This window comes from Procambarus clarkii, chromosome 68 (assembly GCF_040958095.1).
Source record: "Procambarus clarkii isolate CNS0578487 chromosome 68, FALCON_Pclarkii_2.0, whole genome shotgun sequence".
In the NCBI taxonomy this organism is placed as follows: domain Eukaryota; kingdom Metazoa; phylum Arthropoda; class Malacostraca; order Decapoda; family Cambaridae; genus Procambarus; species Procambarus clarkii.
The window spans coordinates 23118288-23127905 of NC_091217.1; the positions used below are offsets into that span (position 1 = coordinate 23118288).

Here is a 9618-nt window from a genome sequence, read left to right on the forward strand (position 1 = left end):
TTTGTAAATGTAGTTGACACAAGAGAATGTGTGGAGGGAGTTAATATTTAGCAAGTTTAGAGATTTAAACAAGGGAGCTGAGTGTTGTCTGAAAGCAGAGTTAGTTATTATTCTGATAGCAGATTTTTGCTGTGTGATGATGGGCTTAAGGTGGTTTGCAGTGGTAGACCCCCATGCACAGATACCATAATTAAGATAGGGGTAGATTAGTGCATAATATAGTGAGAGGAGAGCAGAGTTAGGAACATAATATCTGATTTTGGAGAGTATACCAACTGTCTTAGAGACTTTCTTAGTTATGTGTTGAATGTGGGTGCTGAAGTTGAGTCTCTTGTCTAGGAATAGGCCAAGAAACTTGCCATCATTTTTATTACTGATGTTAATGTTCTCTATCTGTAGCTGAATTGCATTTGATGATTTGCTTCCAAATAAGATGTAGTAAGTCTTTTCGATGTTTAATGTTAGTTTGTTCGTTGACATCCATAAGTGGACTTTTTTTAATTCATTATTCACAACATTATTTAGTGTATGTGGGTTGAGGTTTGAGTAGATAAGGGTAGTATCGTCAGCAAACAATATAGGTTTGAGAATATTAGAGACATTAGGCAGATCGTTTATATATATAAGAAATAGAAGAGGTCCTAAGATGCTGCCCTGTGGCACTCCAACGGTAATTGATAGAGTGGAAGAAGTTGTATCATTGATGGTTACATATTGGTGTCTGTCACTAAGATAGGATCGGATGTAGTCAAGGGCAAGGCCTCGGATTCCATAATGCTGGAGTTTAAGTAAGAGGTAGTTGTGATTAACAGTATCAAAGGCTTTTCTTAGGTCAATGAAGAGTCCAATCGGAAACTCATTTTTGTCAAGGGCTGAATAGATAATGTCAAGGAGACTAATGATTGCATCATTGGTACTCTTTTGGGACCGGAAGCCAAACTGGCAGGGGCTGAGTATGTCGAATTTTACGAGGTAGGAATAGAGCTGTTTGTAAATAATTTTTTCAAATATTTTTGATAGAATGGGTAGATTTGATATTGGTCTATAATTGTTTATGTCCGCCGGATTGCCTCCTTTATGGACTGGCGTTACTCTTGCTTTTTTGAGGATATCAGGGAAGGTGTGACACTCTATAGATTTGTTGAACAGTAGTGCTATGGGTGGGGCAAGGGCATGGGAGGCTCTCTTGTACACAATGGACGGAATTTCACTGGTGTTCCCTGCCTTGGTTTTTAGAGAGTGTATGATGGACACAACATCTGCCGGGCTGATTGGTGAAAGGAGAAGAGAGTTTGGATAGCTGCCTGAGAGATATGTGTTAATATGTGTCTGAGTCTGTGGGATTTTACTGGCAAGATTAGCACCAACCGATGAAAAGAAACTATTAAATTCATTTGCCATTTCTAAATCAGTTGACGGTATATCCCCATCCTTGTAGAGTTTTATTTGGTTATGTGAGTGTTGTTTAGTTCCTAGGATACTAGAGATAGTTTTCCAAGTGTTTTTCATGTTGCCTTTTGCTTCATTGAATCTATTCACATAATATGCAAGTTTTGCCTTTCTTATGATACTGGTAAGCATTGATGAGTACCTTTTAGCTACTTCCTTTGAAACTAGGCCAATCCTAACTTTCTTTTCATATTCATGTTTCTTGTTGATTGAGTTGAGAATGCCACTTGTGAGCCATGGATTGTTTAATCTTTTATCAGTTACTTGCTTTGTAAGAAGGGGACAATAGGCTCAGATAAGGAAATATTAATTCATGTTAACACTACCGTTAGTGAAATTAATAACTATTGTAATTAGTATATAATAATGATGTATTATAATACAATGGTAGTGTATTAGTGTTTGAAATTTCCAACATAACTCCGGGGGGAGAAAACTCGGGTCGCAGTGCAATGTTGAGTACTGACGTACCTATCCCAAAGTTAGTATTAATGTTAGTATGTTAGTGCGTTAGTACACACATAACAGATGTCCCGTAATTGTCAAGGACATACAAGACTTTAAGTCTTGTAAAGTAACTCATGTTAAATGTAAAACATAGAATTGTGAATCATCTAAAGTTGATAACTACAAAAGCCTACAATATACTGAAAGACTGGTGTTGCGATGACATGTAATGGTTATGTTACTATTAATGGTTATGTCTTAAAGCTTTGTAAACTCATAGATGCTCTAGATGGAATAATGTTATAGTTGATAGCCTAAACAAACAAATTAATGATTAGATCATACAATTTAAGGTAACTGAGAATCCACCATGAGGTGAATGTCCTGGGTCATTGTGACTTGTAACTGATTTGTTACTTGACATCACAACACAGCATCATCATGATTACTCAAATTGGATGGGAAATTATTTGCTCTTAGTCAGAGCTATAATAGGCTTGTAGTTTCCATTTACATTGTTGAGCAGCTGCTCTAGGTGGGCGGGTGCTTGGTGGATCAGAATTGTTGTCCTCGGAAACTGTAGGTGAAGTTGGTTCTGCTAAACACCCTCGTTCTGCTAATTCGAGAGGTACCAACTTCTCTAATGTTTTTAGGGTAGTAGTGCCTCGGCACAAAACACGTACTACTCTCAGGATGCCTTGGTGATCTGGGTGGATAGAGACAATTTTGCCTATAGGCCATTCTGACCTGGGTTCATCACTGTCAATCAGTACTAGGTCTCCTGGTTTGAGTTGAACTTTATTATAGGGGCTCGAAGCTCCATAGTGGTACTCTCGTAGAGCTGTGAGGTACTCTCAAGTCCACACCTCATTCCACCTTTCAATTACTCTCAAGAGATGATGGTAACTGTCCACTAAGTCACTCCTAGTTACATGGAAAGGGTCGATGGGATCCTCTTCTGCCAAAGTTATCAGAGGGCTCAGCAGGCCTTCTAGTATTAAATGTGAGGGACTCAGGGGTTCTCTCTGTGAGAAGTCATCTGATAGGTAAGTTAATGGGCGATTGTTGACTCGCGCCTCAATTTCCACGACGAGTGTTTGGAGTTCAGAGAAACTAATTTTATGTCGATGCAAGGTTTTCCTTAAACATTTCTTGACAGTCCCTATCATACATTCGTAGAACCCACCTTGCCAGGGGGCTCTAGGAGCAATAAATTTCCAGTGGCATTGTCGTCTCTGCATGACAAACTGCACTTCTGGATGATTCCATTTCTCTCGTAGGCAGGCTTCTCCTGCCACAAAATTTGAACCATTATCAGATATCATTAGTTTGGGACAGGATCTGCGTGCTGCAAATCTACGAAAAGCTTGGATGAAGGCTTCGGCACTCATGTCAGAAGTCACTTCTAGATGTACGCCTCGTGTGGTTGCACACGTGAAGAGGCAAATATAAGCTGTCACTGGTATCTTATCTGGAGTACCAGTGAGAAGCAAAGCTCCTGTGTAATCGACACCAGTGGTCTCAAAAGAACGAAGATGGACTACTCTCTCCTTAGGGAGAGGTGGAGGTCCTGGGCAAGGATACACTCGAGTGTCGTATCTTTTGCAGATTACACAGAACTTAATGATTGATTTGACAGTTTGACGACCTTGGGGAAGCCAATATTTCTGTCTCAAGTCGGTGAGAGTGTCTAATACTCCACCATGTAAAGTACCATATTGATGATGGTGTAAAACTAGAAGTTTGGTAATAATGTGGTGACGTGGTAGAATGATCGGATTCTTTGTATCCAAATAAAAAATTTTAATGAAGCAGACGTCCTCCACATCCTAATATATTACAAGTGTTGGTATCATACCAGATACCTAGAGACTTGGTTAATTTATCTGGAAGATATTCATATTCACTTCCATACGTCTTTTGTTGTGCACGTTTGATCCAGTAGAGGATAGGATTGGGAAACTTATGCCTGATTCCTATCTTAGCAAGAAAGTCAAACACATGTGCTGTCACTCTTAATAACTTACTCAAGTTAGAATAATTGTGAGGATTAATAGCTGAGATTCGATGAGGTTCTGGGTCTTTCATGGGAGTAGTGATACTGGTCACTATGACTTGTGGTTTCTGTTTGGGCCACTGACCACTAACAAGCCATGAAGGTCCATTAAACCACATCGAAGACTTGATTAGCTGTTTTAATGTTAACCCTCGTGATAAGTAATCTGCCGGATTGTCCTTAGTGGGGACATGTCTGAATTTATATCCAACAGATAATTCATGAATTTCCCGAACTCGATTACTAACGTACGGAGTTTTGTTGTTATTTCTTACCCATTGTAAGACTGCCTCATTGTCTGACCACACAACGATTTCACCAAAGTGGATATTATTGAGTGTCTTGGTCAGGCAATGAGCCAATCGTACTCCCACCAGCAATGCAGTTAACTCCATTTGAGGTAAAGATCTCTTCTTGATTGGAGCAACTCTTGCTTTAGATGTGAGTAAAATTTATTGTGCACTATTGACTAAGTAGGCTTTGCCAGAAGCATCGCACAAAACATGCAAATTTGTGGGTAAGTTTTGTCCTGAAGCATTGCGAGGAAATCTCAAAACACCTAATTGATTGAAATCCGTTGCGAGTATTTGCCATTTACCTTGCAACTCAATTGGCAACGGATCATCCCATCCCATATATTTCTGCCAGCATTCCTGCATGAGGAGTTTGCCCCTTATTAATAAAGGACTAAGTAATCCTAAAGGGTCAAATGGTTGACTGACATACGAGAGTAATTTTCTCATGGTAAGGGTTGAATTATTGGTTTGTACTGACTTGACATTCATCTCGTCAGTACCTGTGTTCCATTCCATGCCCAGAACTTTTAATTGATTATGCACCTGAGAACCCGGAAATTCTTTCTCGATTATCTGGTTTAATGCTTTATTGTTTGAGGCCCATGATTGTAGTGGCATATTGGATCCTAATAACTCACGGTTAGCCTCATGGTAAATTTCTACCAATTTAGATTTGTCATTAGTAGTTCCCTGGAAATTATCGACATACAAGTTGTCACTGATCTCCGTTTTATAAGGGCTATATGACTTCTTCAAATGTGTATCTAATGTGGCTTGAAGTAGAAACGGTGAAGAAGTCGCACCGAATAGCACAGAGGCAAACCGGTAGGTTATGACATCACTGTCAGGATCCAGTGGGTCCTTAATCCAGAGAAATTTGGTGTAATTACGATCCTCCTCTTGCAAGCCTTCTCTGAGGAAAGTCTTACTGATATCAGCAGTATAAGCGAAAATACAAGTGCAGAATCGTAATAATACATCATGTAGCCTTTGTATTAGGCTAGGTCCCGTTTGGAGACATTCATTCAAGGACACACTGTTTGCCTTCACTTTGGCACTACAGTTGAAGACAATACGTATTGGCGTTGTCATAAATCTTTCACCACAGCTTGATGGGGTAAATAGTGACCTATTTTTCGGTCATCATTATCAACAACTTCGATAAATTTACTGTTGAGTTGTTGTTGAATTAATTGATGATACATGTTCAATTTATCTGGCTGTTTCTTCAGCCGTATTAATTGAGACTGTAATTGAGAGGCTGCCATGAAATAATTAACTGGAAGTTGTGGATGATTCAACTTCCATGGCAGTCTCACCCAGTATTGTTTGTCCTTATAGACAACTGTGTCCAGATATTGCTGGTAAGTCCATGTATCATCAGGGCTTGGTTTATCAGGGACAATACCTAAAGTGTCTAAATCCCACAGACGATGTACAGGTGGATCAGACTTATTATCTTCAGATATTTCTCTGAAATGTAGGGGTGACTGTTCCAAGCCTAGTCACGCCACTATTGAATTGTTAGTTTGTTTGTTGGTTGGCGCTGGTTTTTGTTGGAAAAGCACCAGTCCAGTAAGCAATTTGCCCCCAGCAGATGACAACGAATTCATCCCATGTTGTCTGGTGCATCCTGTTATAAATTTATAATAATAGTCAGCGCCTATTAGGATACCAACATCTGTGAGGCAGTCAGAATTTATTTTATGTCTGCTAGCCTCATGCGGTTTCGTTTGAGATATCTCGCAGTGCGAGCTAGTCCTGTGACCTGCAGGCCTGAAGGAAGTTTATCTACTACTACCGCTTGTATTGGACTAGTGGAAGATCCAAGTCTCACTAACACCTTTACTACTTAGTATTCACGAGGTTCACTATTAGTCAAGAACCCAGAAATATTCAGTCTCACACTTTTGGCAGGTTTTAATTTCAACTGCTCGACTAATTGTTGTGTGATGAAGGTTTTCTGTGATCCTTGATCAAAGAGACCTCTAGTGTTAACTCTAGACTTCTTATCAATTAGTTTAAGTTGAGCCGTAGGCAAAGTAGTATTATTGCCTGACTCAGTAACAAGTATATTTATTTCTTGGTGTACCTTGCAATATTGTACTGTGGTAGAATTCATAGAATACTCCCTAGGTGTCACAGATTGTGTTGAGGTTTTTCTACATAAGGCATAATGATGTACACCTTTGTTGCATCTACTGCATAACCGTAGCTGCACTACACATTTACTGGGATCATGAGGACCCATGCACTTGGTGCATCTGTGTAATTCTTGTAGTCGTTTAATCCTGGTATTAAAGTTAGGATAAACAGTGCATTTGTATGGGACATGTTCTTGATCACAGAACAGACACCTTCTCTCTCTGTCTGAGTTTGTCTTTTTTTAGACACATCAGTTGCACCGTCAGAGGGAGATACAGAATAAATTCCTACACAACCACTACCTTTTCAAGTGGATGGAGTAGTCCTAGGTTTGAATTTATTGGACTTATTCAAAGTCGATTTGGGTTTGACTGAGTTGTCAATGTTAGGTTGTTTAGACTCAGGTTTAATCTTATCATGAGCCTTCAACCTGTTAACCGTTATTCCCAGTCCCTCGAATATTTGCTCGGGAGTGAGAAACTCGGTTCTATAGTGTGAGCAGATTTCTGCTAAAATATTTTGAGGTAATTTCCTCTGTAAAAGTAACTTGATTGACCATTCTGAGGCTGGTACATCAACTTTAGTACCTAAGGCCTTCACTAGAGACTCCCTAATTGTATTCCTAAATTAAATATATAAAAATCATGACCTAACCCTAAAAATACTAAAAAACATATAAAAACAATGCTAATTGAACAATACCTCAATTATTAATTAAAAACAATAATATTATATTTATAAGTAAAAACTTTATCATTACACTACATTAAATCTACCAAAATAATCATTACCATGAGAACACACAATAGAAATTAATAAAGATAAACCTAATGCACCTTCACAAACTCCTAAAGTTAAAAAAATAATACAAAATATATCTCAATACCTACCCTTATAATATATAAAACTATAATCCAAAACACCCTCAATATTACAAATTCTAATCTAAGCAAAGTATTTAATAAATGTTTTCGATTGGAAACAAAAGATCATCCCCCACAAAACAATATAGCTAAAGAACAAATATAAACTGAATTTAAAGTATTCATTAGTTTTAATAGTTTAAAAAAAAACTTTGGTCTTGTAAATCAAAATTGAATTACTATTCTTAAAACTTTAAAATATAATTTTAAAATTATTATAATTTTTATTTCAACTACCGTCTTCATCTCCATTCTATTCACCCGGTTAGTTCACCCCTTATCCATAGGGTTAACATTATTTATTCAAACTCTAATTATTTGTATTACCTCTGGATTTTCTAATAATTTATTCTGATTTTCCTATATCCTATTCTTAATTTTTCTAGGAGGTATATTAGTTTTATTTATCTATGTAGCCTCAAACGAAATATTTGGAATTTCATTTAATACCTTATTTACCCTAACATTTATTATATCTATGATTTGTTTTGTTTCTTTCCTTGTCAACCCTTTATTAACCAGCTCTAAATATAGAATTAGAAGTTCTTCTTTTATATTCCCCTATAAATTTAGAAATGCCCCCTTAATAACAAGAACTATTTATAATTCCTCATCAATAATATTTACTCTATTTATCATTACATATTTACTTCTTACCCTATTTGCCGTAGTAAAAATTATCAACGTCCACTCTAGGCCCTTACGAGTAAATAACTAATGTTTAAACCTTTACGAAAAACTCACCCCTGATTTAAAATTATTAATAGATCATTAATTGATATACCAATTCCTAGAAATATTTCAATTATATGAAATTTTGGTTCACTATTTGGATTATGTTTAGTTATTCAAATTATAACAGGCCTATTTCTATCTATGCATTATACCCCTAATATTGAAATAGCTTTTTCAAGAACTATCCACATTTGTCGAGACGTAAATTATGGATGACTATTACGTACCATTCACGCCAATAGAGCCTCTTTTTTTTTTATTTGTTTATACTTCCATATTGAACGAGGAATATACTATAGTTCTTATACTTACTTTCATACCTGAATAATTGGAGTATTAATTTTTTTCTTAACTATAGCCTCAGCCTTTTTAGGCTACGTTTTACCCTGAGGGCAAATGTCTTTCTGAGGAGCAACAGTTATTACTAATCTCTTCTCTGCTATTCCCTTTCTAGGTACAGATTTAGTTCAATGGATTTGAGGGGGCTTGGCCGTAGACAACGCCACTTTAACTCGTTTTTTCTCATTTCATTTTTTATTTCCATTTATTATTGCAGCTTTAACAGTAATTCATATTCTATTCCTTCACGAAACAGGAGGAAATAACCCGCTTGGAATTTCTTCATTTGTAGATAAAGTCCCCTTTCACCCTTATTTCAACTATAAAGACATCTTAGGATTTATTGTACTTTTCTGAGCCTTAATTATATTAACCCTTCTTAACCCCTACCTACTTAGAGATCCAGATAACTTTATTCCAGCAAATCCCCTAGTAACTCCCGTTCATATTCAACCTGAATGATATTTTCTTTTGCCTATGCCATCCTACGATCAATTCCAAATAAACTTGGAGGAGTTATTGCTTTAGTAGCTTCAATTGCTATTTTAATAATTCTACCATTTACTCACAATTCTACTTTCCGAAGAAGAACATTCTACCCTATTAACCAAATTACTTTCTGATATTTAGTCTCAGTGGTAGTCCTACTAACATGAATTGGAGCACGCCCAGTAGAAACTCCTTATATTCTAACAGGACAAATTTTATCTACACTCTATTTTTTATACTATATTATTAACCCAATTTTTGCAATAATATGAGATAAATGATTAAATTTAAAGTTTAGTTTATAAAAAAACAAATGTTTTGAAAGCATTAATAGAAGTACAGAGCACCACTTGGTTTCCGAACTTTAGTTATCCGAAACTTCCAGTTTCCCGATTGGAGTTGGGGAGTCATGCTACCCGAACAAAGTTCGGGTAGGAAGGGGTCCACCAAGCGTCACGCCGGCTTGTGGTGGTGGGTGGGCGGTGGTCCAGTTTGCCCACTGTGACTTCACAGATTCACGGCCTATTATTCCTATTATTTTGAATTGCCATAAGGCTGGAATGTTCATTCTGTGCTTTTGTTTTACATATCTGCACAATCAAGAAACATCTGTGCACCATGTTGGCTCCAAATGCACCCATTGCGTCAGTGATGGCTGACTGGTGGGTGGATGGACGATGGAACTTAGGTGGGAGGCAGTATGAATGAGGGGGGGGGGGAGAATCAGTGAGAGAGGGGG

At 37.3% G+C, this 9618-nt stretch overlaps 1 pseudogene; it reads left to right on the forward strand.

Annotated features, from left to right (window-relative positions):
• The first annotated feature begins 7846 nt into the window (after positions 1-7846).
• Positions 7847-9171, forward strand: LOC138355579 (cytochrome b-like; annotated as a pseudogene).
• The last annotated feature ends 447 nt before the right edge of the window (positions 9172-9618 follow it).